Source organism: Calonectris borealis, chromosome 24 (assembly GCF_964195595.1).
Source record: "Calonectris borealis chromosome 24, bCalBor7.hap1.2, whole genome shotgun sequence".
In the NCBI taxonomy this organism is placed as follows: Eukaryota; Metazoa; Chordata; class Aves; order Procellariiformes; family Procellariidae; genus Calonectris; species Calonectris borealis.
In genome coordinates this window covers 2,158,624-2,176,637 of record NC_134335.1, presented here as the reverse complement: position 1 = coordinate 2,176,637, position 18,014 = coordinate 2,158,624, and positions in this window count along the sequence as shown.

Below are 18,014 nucleotides of genomic sequence, written 5' to 3'. Positions count from 1 at the left end.
AGGGACATCCCCACTGCAAGGACAGCAATCTTAAAGCTGTAGGGCTAGGGTGGCCCAAATGCCATTTGCAGCGGCAGAGGAAAAGCAGTAAACACCGACCCAGCAGGGTCCCTTCAAACTGATCTCCAGCTAACCTCCAACATGGCTGTGCTGCAAGGCTGGTGGCAGGAGGAGGCACATGGTAGTAGGTACAACCCCCGCTCAGAGAAGCAGCTCTGCCAGCAGTGCTGCTTGCAGGTGGAGGCAACAGGATGAGCTTGACTTGCCAGCTTGTTTACATCTAAAATTAGAATTGAAATGAGAGAATATTATGCTTACAATTTCCAGACAATTAAATTTAAATATAGTCATTTGCTGTGGTGTTCTGCAAGTGCAGTTCAGCGGAGCTCCGTTAAACAAGCAGGGGCGTTCTTGTCCTGCTCCAGGGGAAGGTATAGTGTGTGACCAAGAAGCTGTCTGGCCCTGGGGATTAATGTCCCTATGTAGTCTGAAAGCCAAATTGGGAGGAGAGAGAAAAAACACTGAATTTTTTTTCCCCCTTCTTTTATTAGACTCAAAATAATTAACAGGCGAATCCTGCTCTGTGGCTTAATGCTGTTTTGCAACCCAAGTGGGCCTTGAAGCAAATGAAATCCATGACTTGCCATTCTCAGTTCCCTAGCAACGAGCCAAAGCACGGAAATGTACTTGGCCTTATCACAACAAGATGTTAAAGCAATTAATATTCATCACCAATGTCTTCCTGCATTGGAAGTGAAGCCCCCTGCTCAGAAAGAGCAGCCCTGGTGTAGGGACAGACTTGAAGAGAGACAAAATCATGTTAGTCTGAAAACAAGTTTGCACACTCCTGCATAGAGAGGCATGTCTGAATGTGAGAGCAATCACACACTTGCCTGTGTGCACATGTGGAGGCTGCATCCTTGAAAATAAGGGCTTTCTCTAGCACAACAAGTGGGTGAGAGGTGCTGTTGTGCCTGAGAAAACAGACACATTTGAGGGTTAAATCTTGTGGTTCCATGTGATTCTGCCAAGCACAGCACGTGCTAAATTACTTTGGCAGTTTAAACCAAGCTCAGAGAACAGATTTCTTAAGCTTGCTTAAGAAACTGCCACTCTTTTAAAATCTCCCACATACCTGATGACCTGGTCTGGCAATTGAGTTGTTCCATGCTGTGGCAGCAAATGATCTTTCGGGAACAACCAACCAGGGGTAGATGGGAAAAACGGAGTGCTTTGGCTGCCGGGGACAATGAAAAACACCGCAGCAGCTAATTACTTCTGAGGGCTGGGCTGGTGGGAGGATGGTGAGGCAGGAGAGAACCAACCTCTTGGTTAAGACAATAACATTCAGAGAAATAAAGTCAAGTCACCTGTGTCGTATAGAGGTATCCTTTTCAGGGCTGAACTGATTGTGACAGCAGCAAGCAGCAGGAGTTAGCAGAGAGGAGGCAAGTGAGTGGCCAAGTCTGCCTAGCATGTGATGCCGGCATGAACACTAGAGAAGGAAGGGATGTGTGTTGCATGGTGCAGCGTCCCCAAAATTTTACATGTGCTCAGGCAAATTTTCTTTGGACACACCTGTGTTACAGTGGGTGTAGGTAGGTGATTCTGTGAGACAACGTGTTAATTCTTGGCTGCTGCAGTGAAAGCTCATTCCTTATCCTGCCCTGAGATGTGCAGGCAGCTCTGTAGGGAGATGCATAACCTGATTGGGAAATGCATCTTACTTTCCTACAAGAGCTCAGAGCAAACAATGGTATATTTTTTCATCAGAATTCCAGGAGAAAATTGGGGCATGAGAATGTTATTAAAACAAACAAACAAATCCCACAGGCCACCTGATCCATCTTCTCTCTCTCTCGTTGCTCTAACTCTGGGTTTGCCTAGTGCAGTGCTGGCCTATATGCCACCCTCATGACTGTGGTGAGTGGTGTTTCTAACGGCACAATGAGAGCCCTCAGCAGCAGATCTGCTGTTTATAGCCCCAGGCTTTGACAGTGTTTCCACTTGGATAACCACTGAAGACCTGAAGAAAAGAGTGGGGAGAGTCACAGAAAGGGAGACATGTCCCTCTCTCACATATTTTGACAGTGCAAATTCCCAGATCCATTTTCAACCAAGACTGTAGAAGCACCCTGAGGCTCGCTAACAAGTCCTTAGCTTTTCCATGCAGCTGGTGTGGGAATAGGCTCTGTCATCAACCTGAAGCCAAACAGGGCCTTTGTAACATGGCAGCGTGCTGCAAATCTCTGCTTAGCCTCAGCTGTCTGATCCTGCCCCCTTTTCCAGCACCAAGTGCCATCAGCAATGGCACAGCAGCTGTACTGACTCTTAAAACAGGCTGGGACACCCAAGAGTCCCTTCCTGTTACTGACTTGCTTGCTTGATTACTACAAATACAGTGAGTTTGGGCCTGTATGCTACAGGCAATTAAGGGAAGGATGGTCAGCTACTACTAGTCAAAAATGTGCTCATTGCACTTTTGTTGCCTGCATCTTTTTGAGGATGAGAAGCAACTTCACATTTCCTTGTGATATAATAAAGGTCTCTGCCTTGCCATGCCAGCAGACTAGGATGCAGGTTAACACACATTTAATTGACCCCTGGCTCATTAATTGCTTACAGGGGGAAATAGCAACAGATTTAGAATATTTAATTAAATGCTAAAATTTGGTAGCAAGTTAATTAACATGTAACGTTTCCCTCCCTTACAAACAGTTCTTAAGAGAGGGTAGGCAAGGCAACTTTAATTGTAACAATTAATTAGGAATTAAACAGATAATGGTACAGCTGCTAACAATTAACAGCTAATTATGTCAAGCACTTTAACCATTTCAAAAAAGAACTGAAGGCTGGTGGGAGGTGCAGGTGGGAGAGGTATAGATAATTGGCTTTAGCCTTCCTGAGACCTTTATAAAGAACCTCTCCCAAAGGTACTTGTTACACTGCTTCATTCTGTTTGTAAGTAGGCTGCCTGTTTGGGCCTTGGTGTCCTCACTGCCTCGAGAGAAGATCTGCACAAGGTAAGGTTAAAGTGCTTGTTTCATGTTTGTGTTACCTATAATGTCTTTGGTATCTGTGCTGTTCAAGCATGTTTGTGGTGCACAGCTATGCTCCAAAATGTGAGAGTATGGGTCTTAAACTTCAGGAAGTATTGTAAATCTGAAGTGTTCCAGGCTGTGGGTAATCAGGTTGCAAAGCTCTTCTTATATTGTATATTGTGTATGTGCTTGTGTGGTGTTTGCGTGGGTGTGTCTAGAATGCCTGGAATGTGTCCCAGTGTTTTGTGTTATAATAAGTTGAGATTCTTAAGAGTTCTCCATAATGAAATGTGTCCCTGTTACTAGGAGAGGGACTCTCATGCTCTTGTTTCAGTCTCCTGATATGTTGCCATGGCCTCCTTCAGTCTTGATCGGATAGCTGCAGTAGTGTTGTTGCTGTATTACAAGGATTTGCTACCCACTAGATTAGGGCTAGGAGGTACGTTATTGGTTTGTAAACAAACGTTTTCTGAGCTGTAAAGCTAAAATCACTCAGTAGAGAAATTGCCCTCTTCTAGTGCTTTTTTGACTGGCCTTGGTGTAGCCACAATTAGCTGAGCAAGGTTGTAGCAGGGCAACCCAATGTCTCGGGGTCAGTCTAGGCTATTGTGAAGGAAACGAGTTTGCTTCTTGTGGCTCACTGTTACCTTTTTCCATGTGGACTTAACCACATGTGAGTGGACGTTATTTGTCTCAGATGAACAGATAACTCATTAGAACTGACTTCAGAGAAAGGAGTAGACAAATTCCCTCTGATCCTAGGACCTCTGCCTTAGCACCTGACTAGAACAGTCCTGCTCTCCCCTCCTCACTCTTGGAGGAGAGTGTTCATGGATGGTGTTGTGGTGTCAGAGTTGGAGAAAAAATAACGGCCTCCTGTAGAGAGGAAATGGATGAGGGTGGGAAGAATAGAGCACTGGATAATGTGATGTTTGGAAGCAACTTATTGATTGGGATTGTGGGGAACGGATTGGATCTTGTATGTTGCTATGTTGCAAGGAAAATTGGCACACGGGAATCTCTTTGGGTTTCAGATGTTTGCTAGTGGAGTGTAGGAACAATTGCTATTCCTATTATGGCAGAGCTGTGCTGAACATATTTAAACCCTCTCATTTGCCTTTGCATGCTTATATTGGGCTCTCCGAGTTGAGGATCAGGACCACAGCAGTATGCTTTTTCCTGTAGGAGGATGGAGCCTAAGACATGTGGAAAGAAATTCTAAACAGTTTCCAACAAAAAAAAAAATCCAATGGGGGTGTATGGGGAAAATAAAGGGTTGTGTTTGTAGCTGCAAATCAAGTGCTGGTAATGTGGAGGTACCTGTGACTTCTTCTGTGGAATGTTTAACAAATATTGTTTTAAATGGAGGTAAGTGGGCCAGGAATACACTCAGTCTATAAACTAGAAGGCAGTTTATAACCATCAGAAGTTCTGAGACACTGATACTATGGGGATTTTTTGGAATCATGAAATTCAGTTGGGTTCCAGGTAAGGCTGGAAGTTATGTGATGACTGAATTAGCAAGGACTGTGGAGAGATCCCTTACAAAGAAAAGAATGTGTTTATCAAAGGACTTTGATAAGGGAAATATGTAATCTTCTTGATCCATGCTTGGAAGGCTTTCAAGCCCTCAGGTTTTAGAGGGACATCAGCATTTTTTATTTTACTTTAATGGGAACAAATGTTTCCAAGAGGCTTCATTCAATGAAAAAGCTGCCGTTTCTCAATACTTTGCTTCTTCTTGGTTTGGAAAAATAATATCAATTTTATGTTTTAAATGCTTCAGGACTGTGCTTCTAAATCCTAAAGTCAGTGGTGTATCCAATGCTGAAAATGCAGGAAGACGTGACACTTAAAGACAATAAAAGATGCTGTTGCTACTGAGACTGTAATGTCACCCCCATGGAGGGCCTGCCCACTGCCTGTGCCTTTAACTTCATTTACAAGGGGGAGAAATTAATCTACTTCTGGTCCTTTAGCCATTACAGAGCAGGAATTCTTCCACTGCAGAGCACCAGTGCTTTTAACTGTCAGGAGAGTGAATGCTCCAGGCTAGATATATCAGGGATGCTCCAAAGCTGTGGCTAAATTTGCTGCTCATGCTCTTGAAAAGCACAATGGCAAAGAAAATAACAGCACAAGGCATTAATGTGTTATTAAGGCCTGGTATAAATTACAGAGTATCACTGAGACAAAACATTAAATAATAGATATAATACAGTGGCAGTTTTAGGAAGACAGATTGTTGCAGAAGCTATAAATAAAAGGAGTATGTGAAGTGCTGGCACTGTCCCAAAGAATGCCTCTGCTGTTCAAGCACAGAACAGCAATATTTATGTCTGTTAGTTCATAGACTGGGAGCCTGTCTGTTGGAGGAAGCCTGCTCACTGCCAAACATGCTGATGGTATTGTGGGGAGGGAGGGGTAAACAGCAGCTCCCTGGTGCTGGCACTTGGTTGTGTACTGGAGATGCCCCTGTCCCTCTGGGAGCAGGTGGGACAGAGGGGACCAGAGAGGGCTGGAGAAGTTGCTTGCAGGCTGTTTCTACCCTGGCTGTCAAAACTTTGGTGCTCCATGATGTGGAAAACCGGCTAGGGTCAGGACATAGGCTTCTCATAGCTTGTGCTGGAGATACTACAAGCCAGTTGTTTTTACATTCCTCTCAGCCCTTCTCTGTTTTGGGAGCCTTTTGTTAATTTTTGCCTGAAAGTACCATAAAAATGGGTCTGTTTGATATTGTGAGAGCTTTGAGTCCCTCCTGCTGGTCTAGACAGCTTTTCCCCAGGTCACCCTTGAAGTGTTTCTCTAACTTTCCTGGAAGTCTGACAGTCACCCCAGGCAGCTAGTCCAGCACAGAAAATGGTTATTGCATTGGTTCCAGGCTTATCCACCTAGGTTCTCCTGTGCAGGGCAGATGCAGGAGCAGAAAGGTGAGGCACCCTCTGCTCTGAAGAACAAAGGGTGAATAAACAAGAACGAGGCTGGGGGCATATTCTGAAATGGTTTGGAACTTGTAAAACACAAAAGATAGGTTCCAAGTTCTCCAAAACCATACATGGAAGAATTGAAATGGGAGTAAGCTGCTAACATGTGATAGAGCTACTACCTGAAGTCGAAACAAAAGTGACACAATGCTTTCTCTTCAGAACTCTGATTGGTTTTTTATCATTTTTTTTCCTGTGGGAAATGTTAAGTTTTTCATTGAAAACATCTCTCGTGGGCAAAATACAACAGTTTGACTAGTCTGGGCCCCGGGCTGACCTTAGAGCATTATCCTCTGGGTTGAACAGAATGCCTCACATTGTGGTTGCCCACTTGCTTTTCTCTTGCAAAATAACAACCTGTGAGCAACCCACGGTTGTTTGTGTCACAAAGAAGCTCGAGCTTTGCCAGCACAAGACAATGAACTGCAATAATTCAAGCTGTAAAATCCATCTGTTTGAGCACACTGAGTTTTTCCATTATGTGGAATTGCTTGTGCTTTCCATTTATATTTAAATTCATGCCTGTGGAGATACCTTCTTTTGTCAAAGCAGCAGAGCTTCTAGTTGCTGGAATGAGGAAATAGCTGTGTACAAGCACTTTTCAGAGCTGAGATCAGTGGTACAGACTGTGCATCAAGCTTGTTCTGCACCTTGAGAAATGCAGATAACTTAGTTGCTGCTGTCACTTCTAAGGTTTGCTATGAACCTTGGAAATGTCTTGTAGGATTGTGGGGAATTCCAGAGCCAAACTCTCACTGGTGTAGGTGGTCCACACTTGTTGGTGTTTACTGAAGTTGCCATGAGTTGACCTGGGAGTGATGTGCAGGTCCTGCTTTTTTTCTATCCTTGCTCTGTTACATGTCTGGGGGTTTACCACAGACAGTAAAAGCAGTTGTGGAAGTGAAAATTGAAGAGATGTTAAAACTACAGGGATATTCCTCTTCCTCAGATGCACAGTTTCTCATTTAAATCAGCTATTGTGTTAAATAACTGTAGGTTTTGCCATCCCAGCCAAATTTATCCACAGCCACTGTATAGTGTGTATGGATGACCAGGTAACCTTTGCCTGAGACCTTCAACAGGTATCTGTTATATGCATTGATGTTAGAGGATTGAGCCAAACTGGCTGTAGGACTTTGCCAGGAAGGACCCAGTGATATGTTCAGTGAAGAATTACAGGATAAGTGGTATGGACTTGTCAGGAAACATGTGGCATGCAGGGTCTTGAACCACAGTTCGTATAAAATTCCATGCTCTAGCCTGTTCGGTGACAATAACCCTGTTCCCTGCCCATACTGATATTTGTTTAAACAATGGTTTGCTGCTTTGGCTGCGTATTTACCTATTTGAGGAGAACAGATTGAAAAATTATCCTTAATACTACTTATTCTGAAGTCTTCTGCAATAAGCATGACTGCATCTTAGGGAAACTTGTGTCTACAGTTTGCAGTGGTGCAGGTTGGTATTTGACTCAACATAGGTGGCTGGTTAAATTCAGCGCGCTCCTTTTTTGTTAAGAAAACCACAAATGGCTTTTTCTATTGTGCAGGAGAGACGGATCCATCAACAGACAGACAAGTAGGAAAGGAAAATGTGTAGATGTTTTCACATGTGCAGCGGCAATCGGCAAGAAGATATTCTAAGATCTGTAATGTACTTAAAGGAGCAAACTCAGGAGGAATAGAAACCAAAAATCCCTGTGTGGCCATCAGATTGGCCTGGGGGGGAGGGGAGGGGGACATTAAACCACATCACTTTTTTGAGCAGTGTGTTTTGTGAGCTAGAAAGGCGGTAAGAGAAAGCAGGAAAACACTGACGCTGGTTCAAGCTGCTTTAACATTAGTGATACTGTGTTGGTTACTGTGAAATTACTCATGGCTTATGCATAGGTGTACGAATGAAGAGGTAGGCACAACTCTGGCCTTGAAGTAAAACCTTCCTTTGGCTTGGTAGGCAATGGGGGATCAGCTTGCCAGTGCAGGGTACATGGCTTAATTCCACCCCAGCATGGTGCAGCTGAACTCCTTGCTGCACTCCTTAAACTGAGGCTTCTGTGGCTCTCCCCTCTCTGATGATGTTGCAATAGGATGTCAAATCTACACTGAGGCATCATCAGTGACCAGGAGATTGAGTCTGCAAGGTGGCTAGTTGTGATTCCAGGAGATCTGAGTTCTGGAGCATTAAAAAGTAAATATATTCAGCTGCTTTAATACAGCAAAACACAAGTTGCTCTCCCTGAAGCAGGAAGGTGGCATCATGTGGAGACTTCTCTCCTTAGCAATTACTTGGTTTTGATGATCTGTAAGGATACAAAGCAAAACCCTGAACACATCACTTTTCCCTCCCTGTAATACTCCTTGCTTGTAATTATCTCTTTTGCAAGCACTTGAATTGCTGGAGAAGCACTTAGCACAGAACAAGGAGAATAGCTTTCAGTCACTCTTTTGATGTTTTAGTCAGAGATGGACTAGCTGCCAGGTAGGAAGGGGACAAAACCAGCTTGTAATTGTCTTTATGAAGTTGGGGATAGACCTCAAAATAAAGATGAGCAGCTTCCATGTTTCTCAATGTGCTAAACGATCAAGATTAGAATAACAAATAAAAACAAGCTTAACACTCAATGTCAGGTTAAAGGGAATGTAGGTTTTGTCTTCAGTGTTCAAATGGAGGCATGGTTAAAGCAGTGATAAACAGAACAGGCCAGAAGAGTTATGAGGCTCGCCAGTCACAGGTCTGTCTTAGGTGTGTGAGAGAGGGATGAGGTTGCTTCATGTAATGTAATGGAAATGTTTCCTTGCCACATTCTGTCCCATCTGATGTTCCCAAGACATGTGCATGGAGCAATATACACAGGTGACTTGGTTTATCCATCAGTGCTACAAGTAACCAACTGCATTTAAATGTCTGGGGCCACATTGCCTTGGTGCAGTGTGCTCTTACGCCAGGTTGGGATAGGACACTTCAAGCAGTGGTTCCTCAGACTCTTGCCAAGGCAGGAAATTCTTGTCTCCTCAGCTCCTCTCAAACTGAAGTAACCACAAAAATTAAAATTGAACCAGAAAAAAGCATTTCTAAACTCTTCATTTTGCTAGGATAGCACAAGACAGATTTGTCTGGATGCATCCTGGTTCCTGTTACTGTTTTCCATTTTAAATGGTTTGCAGTGAGGGTATTTAAAAGAAACCTATCCCCCTTGTGCTGCCAGCGCAACGGATTCGCATTCCTAATTAACCTTCCTGCTGCCAGAGCTGTGTTGCAGAGAGTCCATTACTGCATGAGCAATTTCTCCTCATACTGAGACTCTCCATTAAGATCCAGTTTACATAATAATTTTAGAGGCATGGTGAGCCAGTGAATGTTATGTGTTAGCCCTCTTCAAAGCAAGGCAGACATCAGCTTCTCAGTTATGTCTCCTCAGATGATATGTATCTTCTGTGTGTGTGTATAAGGTTTCCCTTCTCATTCTCTGTTACCTCAGTTCTGTTGGTAAAGACAACATCTGTGCCTTGGACTGTTGGTCTGAGGCCTTTGTATGGGTAGACAGGGACTTTCTCTGCAGTAAAAAACTTGAACAGAGCCATGAAATGGGTATGGCTTCTTGGCTCCAGCCATAGAAGATACTTTCATGGCTTGAACTGCACATGTTTAAACAGTAAAATATATAACTCGGGTGAATGTGCGGTAAAAAAAGCAAGCTGTATGAGCTCACTTAAAATAAACTTGGGTTTTCTCTACCTCTGAAGTTGTCAGTGTATTTAAGGATGCTTTGTGGCCTTGTGCTTAATATTGTGCTCCATTTCATCAATATAATTTAGGGCAGAGATGGGATCACTGTGGATATGTTAGTGCAGAAGAAAAAAATATTTGTAAAACATGAGCTTAATGGAGCCAGCATAGGTAATACTGGCAGTGCAGATGCAACAGCACAGGACTAGATGTGGGTGAGCAGTGAGACTGTGCAAGTGGGATCCCTGAACAGGTTGTACTTGGATTGCTAACACAGTGTGTGACACCCTGTCTTTGTTGCTGTTAGTCACGTTGACTAGGCTGAAAGTAGCACGGGTATGCCAAATTATGCCATAGCTGTAGTTTTACATTAACTGCAACTATGACTGTGACTGACTTCTCTGAAATGAGAGACTTCTGCTAAGGAGGCAAGTTTCTTCTCTGCTGGGGGAAAAGCATCCAGCTCAAGCAATGGATTTTGGTAGCCAGAAGTCTTTAAATGGAGTTTGACTTCCCTGCTCATGCCTCAAAGTACTTAAGTCTGTGGTGTGTGAAGTCATCTTCAGTACAAGGTCTAGTTTCTCCTGTGACATTATGCAATAATAACTAATTTTTTGAGAAGGAACTGTCTCTTTCTCTATCTCTGTATGGTACCCAACATAATGTAGGCTGCCTTGGTGGTGCTGCAGTATTAAAGTGAAATAATGCTGTTAATAACATCCTGTTTACTCATCCCACTTAAATTTAGCCCTATTTAGTTTAATGAGTTTGACCTAATGGTGAATGTCATGTTTCCTTTTGTGGGTAACATATCCTATAGGACAGAGGAGATTTGCTCTTTTAGCATTGGCTTTTTGGGAGCCAGAGTGCAAAATGATTCATGGCACCTGCTGAGTACAGAAATTATGCAACTGGCTTATGAGACTAACCAGGTGCTTCACAAGAGCTGCTGGCAAAAGTTGATGTGGTTGTGGATACTTATGAATAAGTCAGCACTGATAACTGCTTTGAAACAGATGCAATCAGTAAAGGAGAATAAATTTAACTGCTGTTTAATTTGGTGTTCAAGGCTTAAAGTAGCACTTGCAGAAGAGCATGGAGAACGTTGCCCTCTGGGTTGCAAAAGCAGCACCAAACCGCTCCCAGTGGCAGCAGTCAGATGCAAAATAGCAGCACAGATGTCTTGGATGGCTGGGGCTGCTTTCATTACACAAATGGCAGAGGCGTCTGGGACCGCCACGGACGCCGGAGCAGCCCGAGGAGCACCAGCAGCGGCGGGACACAGGAGGGATCCACCGGGACAAGGAGAGGCTTGGCTGAACAGGGGGCGTTCCCCGAGCAACCGACCCCGGACCCGCTGATTGGACGAGACAGCAAGGGGCGGAGCCTGCACCCGGCAGCGCGGGAGATTTACGCAGGCGAAAACAATCGCCCAGCTGATTGCAATGAGGAGCGTATATATTCCCAGCGGCCAGGCGCAGAGCAGCTTGGGGACCGTCCTTCAAAGGGCAGTGTCCTCTGCTTCCCCTGAGCTTCTAGCACCTGGTAGAACCAATGCAGCCACACAGACAGAGCTCCTGTTCGAGCACGTGACCACCCAGGTTTCCTGCTGTGGGATGTGTGAAGGGACATTCCTAGAGGTGGAAAGTGATTGCAAGGAAACCTGTGGGAGGTGTGACCAGATTGACGAACTGCTCTGCTTGGTGGGCAGACTGAGGAGTATTCGAGAGTCTGAGAGGGAGATACATGGTAGAGTATGGCTCCATTGATCAATGATTCATGGAAGCCAACTCAGCATGGCTACTATGGAGGCAGGTCCAGGATCTGCTTTGTGCCAGGAGGAAGGCATCATCACAAAGGGACAAGGAGAGGTGGAAGAAGGTTACAGCACATAGTGGTAAGAGAAAACCCCTCCTTACCCACTAAGTTACCCTTACAGAATAGGTATGAGACCCTGGGTATGGTAGATGAAGCACATAATGAGATAGAGGAGGAACCTGTGCAAGCAGTCTTGCCAAAGTCAGAGAGACCAACCCCTCACAATAAAACCTGCGTTAAGACCAGTACTGAGAAATAAAAATGGCGAGTTATGGTCATTGATGGTTCCCTCCTGTGCAGAACAGAAGCACCCATTTGTAGACTGGACGCTCTTTTCAGGGAAGTTTGCTGCCTCCCTGGGGCCCAAATTAGGGATGTCAGCACAAGACTGAAGAGCCTAGTACAACCTTCAGACTACTATCCATTCCTGCTCTTTCATGTGGGTACTAATGATGTCCCAACAAAAAGTCTGAGGTCAATCCAAAGAGATTGCAGAGCCCTGGGAAGAATGCTAAAAAATCTGGGAGCACAGGCAGTGCTTTCCTCAATCCTCCCAGTAACGGGGGGAGACTTTGAAGAAACAGATGAGCCCAGGATATCAACATCTGGCGTGAGTATTGGTGCCTCTGCCAAACCTTTGGGTTTTTAAACCATGGAAGACCCTTCAAGAGACAAGCTATGCTGGGGCCTGATGGGATCTACCTGTCCTAATGAGGAAAATGTGTCTTTGGGCGTAAGCTGGTGGGACTGATTGAGAGCGCTTTAAACTAGAATTGATGAGGAAAGGGGATACCAACAGGATTGCAGTAGGTAAGGCAGGGGTTGGCATGGCATTGCCTGAGGATGGCATTAGTATTAGTGAGACTTAATGGAATGAGTCCCATGATTGGAGTGCTGGGATGGAGGGTTACAGGTTATTCAGAAGGGATAGGCAAGGCAGGTGAGGTGGAGGTGTCGCACTATATGTAAGGGAGAGGTTTGATTGTACAGCCCTTAGACTTAGTGATGATGTGGTTGAGAGCCTCTGGTTGAGGATTAGGGGAATGGAACACAAAGGAGATGTTGTAGTGGGTGTCTACTACCGACTGCCCAGCCAGGATGATAGTACTGGTGAGTTATTCTATAGGCAATTAGGAGAAATGTCTGGATTGGTAGCCCTTACCGTTATGGGAGATTTCAACTTCCAGATGCCAGCTGGGAATATCATACTCCTGTGATGAACAGGTCTTGGAAATTCTTGAAGTTTGTAGGAGAACTTTCTGTCACAAGTACTCAGTGAGCCAGCTAGGAAAGATGCCCTCCTAGACCTGTTATTTGTGAATAAAGGAGGACTCGTGGAGGATGTGATGGTAGGTGGCTGTCTTGGCCACAGTGATCATGAAATGGTTGAGTTTAAAATTTGCAGTGTAATGAGGAAAAAAAGGAGAGCAGTGTTGCTACCCTGGACTTCAGGAGAGCAAACTTTAAGCTATTCAGGGAGCTATTTAGCAGAGTATCCTGGGAATCTGCTTTTGAGGGCTTAGGAGTCCATGAGTGCTCGTCAGTCTTTAAGAACCACCTTTTAGAAGTACAGGAGCAGTCAATTCCACTGTGTTGTAGAGACTTGCTTGCTTGACTTAGCTTCCTGAGGAGGGTAAGGGGAGAGAGAGGTGCTGATCTTTTCTCCCTGGTATCCAGTGATAGGACGCATGGGAATGGTTCAAAGCTGTGCCAGGGAGGTTTAGACTGGACACTAGGAAGCATTTCTTTACTGAGAGGGTGGTCACACACTGGAACAGGCTTCCTAGAGAGGTGGTCGATGCCCCAAGCCTGTCAGTGTTTGAGGCATTTGGACAATGCCCTTAATAACATGCTTTAACTTGGTTAACCCTAAATTAGTCAGGCAGTTGGACTAGATGATAGTCGTAAGTCCCTTCAAACTGAAATATTCCATCCTATGCTTATTCTAATTAGGGGTTTGTCCTGGTTTTGGCTGGGATAGGGTTAAATTTCTTCCTAGTGCTGTGTTTTGGATTTAGTATGAGGAGAATGTTGATAACACACTGATGTTTTCAGTTGTTGCTAAGTGCCCTCCTAGTCCAAGGACAGCTTCTGTGCCTGCTGACTGAGCTAGGTACACAAGATGGGAGGGAACATAATCAGGACAGCCAGCCCAGTTGGCTAATGGGGTATTCCATACCATGTGACGTCATGCTCAGTATATGAATGGTAGGCATGCTCCAGGAAGTACCGATTGCTACTTGGTTATCGGTCAGCGCGGGTGGTGAGCAATTGCATTGTGCATCACTCATTTTGTATATTTTATCATTATTATTTTCCCTTTTTCTGTTCTATTAAACTGTCTTTATCTCAACCCACGAGTTTCGCTCACTCTTACCCTTCCGATTCTCTCCCTGTCCTGTTGGGGGTGGGGGGTGGGGAGTGAGTGAGCGGCTGCATGGTATTTGGCTGCCTGCCAGGTTAAACCACGATAGGGTTATATGCCAGTTAAGCTTAATCATCTGCCCAAGAAGCAGGTCTGAGATAGCAATTGTTCCGATTTCTGGCTCTGATCTCTGGAGGACAAAAAGAATTGCCCTGGCAAAGTTGCAAATGCTCACACAATGATGTTACTTCAATAAACGTATTGCAGGCTTAATGAAGTTGAGTGAAAACTGGGTTGCAAACATTGATGCGATTTTGAGAAAGCTTTCTATCTCTAAAAGGTTCCTTGTAAAAGCTTCTCCATTAAGTGATCTCCAGAAATAGTGTGGCCAGCAGGAGTAGGGCGGTGATGGTGCCCCTGTACTCGGCACTGGTGAGGCCGCACCTCGAATCCTGTGTTCAGTTTTGGGCCCCTCACTACAAGAAGGACGTTGAGGTGCTGGAGCGTGTCCAGAGGAGGGCAGCGAAGCTGGTGAAGGGCCTCGAGAACAAGTCTGATGAGGAGCGGCTGAGGGAACTGGGACTGTTTGAGCCTCCTCTTCTCCAGGCTAGAGGAGACCTTATCGCTCTCTACAGGTACCTGAAAGGAGGTTGTAGTGAGGTGAGGGTTGGTCTCTTCTCCCAAGTAACTAGCGATAGGACAAGAGGAAATGGCCTCAAGTTGCGCCAAGGGAGGTTTAGATTGGACATGAGGAGAAATTTCTTTACTGAAAGAGTGGTCAGGCCTTGGAACAGGCTGCCCAGGGAAGTGGTAGAGTCGCCATCCCTGGAAGTATTTAGAAGACGTGTAGATGAGGCGCTTAGGGACATGGTTTAGTGGGCATGGTGTTGGGTTGATGGTTGGACTCAATGATCTTAGAGGTCTTTTCCAACCTTAATGATTCTACGATTCTAAGTTTATCTGTCACGTGGCAACCTCTGCTACAGTTACTTGAATGTGAAGTAAACAGCCAAGTGTGTTGGCAAAACAGTGCAACTCATACTTGCTTTGGGTATATCATATTCACTCTTACTCACCTGATGACAACCTCCTATCATTACCTGCTGACATGCTTTCTCTTGTGGCTCAAAGTGCTGAAGATCCTAGAATCAGACCAAACAGGGGATCTACAAAGAACTTTCTCAAGGGGTGGGGTGGAGGAGAATCTTGTTACAAACTCCATGTTCTCTTTTCATATTGCCTCCTTCAGTCATCAGTGCCAAGTCAGCTTTCTGCAGGAGTTAAAACCTATGATTAAAGGGGCTTTCCGAAATCTGAAGGAGAAATATCGCATTCAGGTGACAGATCAGAGAGTAGTGCCTCTGCATTGACTGTGCTACATGGCGCCCAGCTCTCTTTGCATCTTATCTTCTGTTCTATTTAATTTGGGGAAAAGAAACTTGGAATGTGAAGGCTGAGAAAGCAAAAGGAGTGGAACAAAACCTAAGATGAAATTCTAACCTCACTATGCTTACAGAGAGCAGAGGCAGGTGAGATATAAGCCCCACAGACAAAAAAGAAAAGTAATCATTATGTTAAATCAGCTGCTTCCTGGTATTTTTCCCTCAGTCTTGTTGTAGGCAGTTCTAGCAGGGATAATCCTGAACTCTGAGTTCTCTGGGACACTGCTCAGCTGAGGGAGTCAGTAACAACTTTTTTCTTATGAGATGCATATTTCATACTGAAATACTTCCAGACTTAAAGTTAATGTATTTTTTTTAGTCAGAATTTGTGTGGATCCCTAAATAAAGCACAATGGTTATTTTCAATATTCTATTATTGAAATGTTTAACTTTGCATTTTCAAATGACTTTGTCTCAAAATTCTGTGTAACTTCATTTCTGCAAGGTAACAAAAAGCTTAATGATCAAAAGGAACATGCCTTACCAAAAGGACACACAGCCAAGTGATTTTTCATTAACTTCTGATTCTTTGGATGCCTTTAAAATTGATCTTATATGTCCAGATCAGGATATGTTCAATTTTTCTTTTATTTCAAAATTGCTAACAAACCCTGGAATAATAATCCATGCTTTTGGCCAACTAATTCTCACATATATCACAGAGACCCTTTGCAAATGCCTGCAGAGTCTACAGAGGAAAACAGATGGGGGTAGACAAGGATGAAGAGTAGGGTATATGAATGATTTGGGAAGAGTGGTGCTGCATGCCATGTTTTGAACATGTAGTGATTTCTTTCTCTTTAGAACTGACAGTCTAATAATTTCAGACCTGATCTAACACTCCCTTTATAGCAGCCATAGAGGATTAACCCTAGTTTCAGGTAAGCAGTGTCTTGAAAAAGGTTATGCAGTGCTTGTGTTTCTAGGATATGGGGATGTATACGTACAGGGGTTTTAAGACTCTCTAAGGGCTTAGTGCAGTGAGAGCTGAATGTGCGAGTGTGACAGCCAGACACTGAACAATGCGTAGTTCTGCTTTTTACCAGGTGGTGTCAAAATGGGGGACAGTATCCTCTATAGTTTCCACTTCAGAGTAGTGCCCATGCTTACAGGAAGCAATTTCTCCCTTTAAGAGGATTGCTTCCCCACCGCCCCCACTTGGTGCTCAGTTTGGGCCCCTCTTGCTGCCTTTAACAGCATCCTTGTAGGGTTGCTCAAACTGGAGCTGCTTGCAGGCGTGGATTCAGAGCTCATGCTGATGCACAAGTGTTTATTTTTAAAGTCTTGGATGTTTGCAATTATCTTAAGTGTGAACACATGCTTTCTCCTTGTGGAAAGGAAGCACTAGCCCTTAATGAGATTTATTCTTCCAAGCCTGAAATAAATTAAACATGGCAGCATGAGCTTTTTCTGCAGCAATGCAGTGAAACTGTAAATATTTCTAAAATGATCTAATTCTTTTATACTTTCCAGGCAGTAGCACTTCCAAATATTTCCCTTTTAAGGCTCCTTCTCTACCCAAATTCCTCTTCCATGTGGTCATTGGTGTGTTTCTGGTCCTCTCTGTTGGCAAAACCCAGGGTGTTTTCCCACAGTGCACTCAGCACTTTGACAAAAAGGGGTTAAGAGGGAAGCTTGAGGCCAGAGCCAAGAGAGGAGTTGCATGATGGCTTTAGGGACATGTTGGTTGATTCCAGCCTGAAACTTCTCTCATACGTACAAGGTCCCTGGTTCCTGTAAGCTGTAACGTATTCTGGACAGGATGCAGAGTTGCTGGTTTTTTGCATGCTTTCCCTTTGTTTCTCATTATGAGGAATAAATATGGCTGAGCTGCAGACAGAATTTCAGGTTGTGGAGAATCAAGTTCTCGGATGATGCTCTCCCCTAAGGCCATGGCTCCTGAAGGTGGCATATCTTCAGGCTGTGGTGCAAGGCTTAGCCTCTTGTGCTCAGGAGAGGATGTGGTGAAGAAGCTATGGCAAGGCCTGACCTTGTACATTCAAGCCTGGGCAAATGACTTAAATCAATCTGTGCCTCAGTTTCTGGTCAGTAAACTGTGGTTAAAAGCTTTCCTTTCATCCCTGTTTCAGACTACTCTAGCTGTAAACCCTTCAGGGAAGAAATTTGTACCACAAACCAGTGACTTGCTGGGAAGATGACAGGCAAGATGAATGTAAGCCAGCTAAGGAGCTTAGAAGTTTGGCTTGTATTTCTCCTCCAAGTTGGGAAGGCTCCCAGCTGTTTGCACATTTGGGGTCTGTGTATGTGGTTAGATATGATTTTCATTCTTGTACATGAGATGGCTGGAAAAAAATTGCTCTAGTGCTCTCTCCCTCCTGCTGAAAGGTCCAGCATGCTAGTAATTGCCTCAAGTGTCAGCTCTTGGCAATAAAAGTTTAGGTTGTCTAAAGGGTGATCCTATCACAGGGCTTGAGTTCCCACTGTGGCTCGGAGTAGCAGAGATGCTCCTTGTGAACAGTGAGAAACAACAGAAGTTTGGCTTATCCCTACTTGCATATAACCCATTTCTCTTGGCTGACTTATTGTCTACCCAGCTCAGGGGCTGACCTCATCTCTGAATTGGCTTCTTCCTCCAGAGTTTATCCTCCATGCCCAGGTGAAATCTCCTGGGGACACT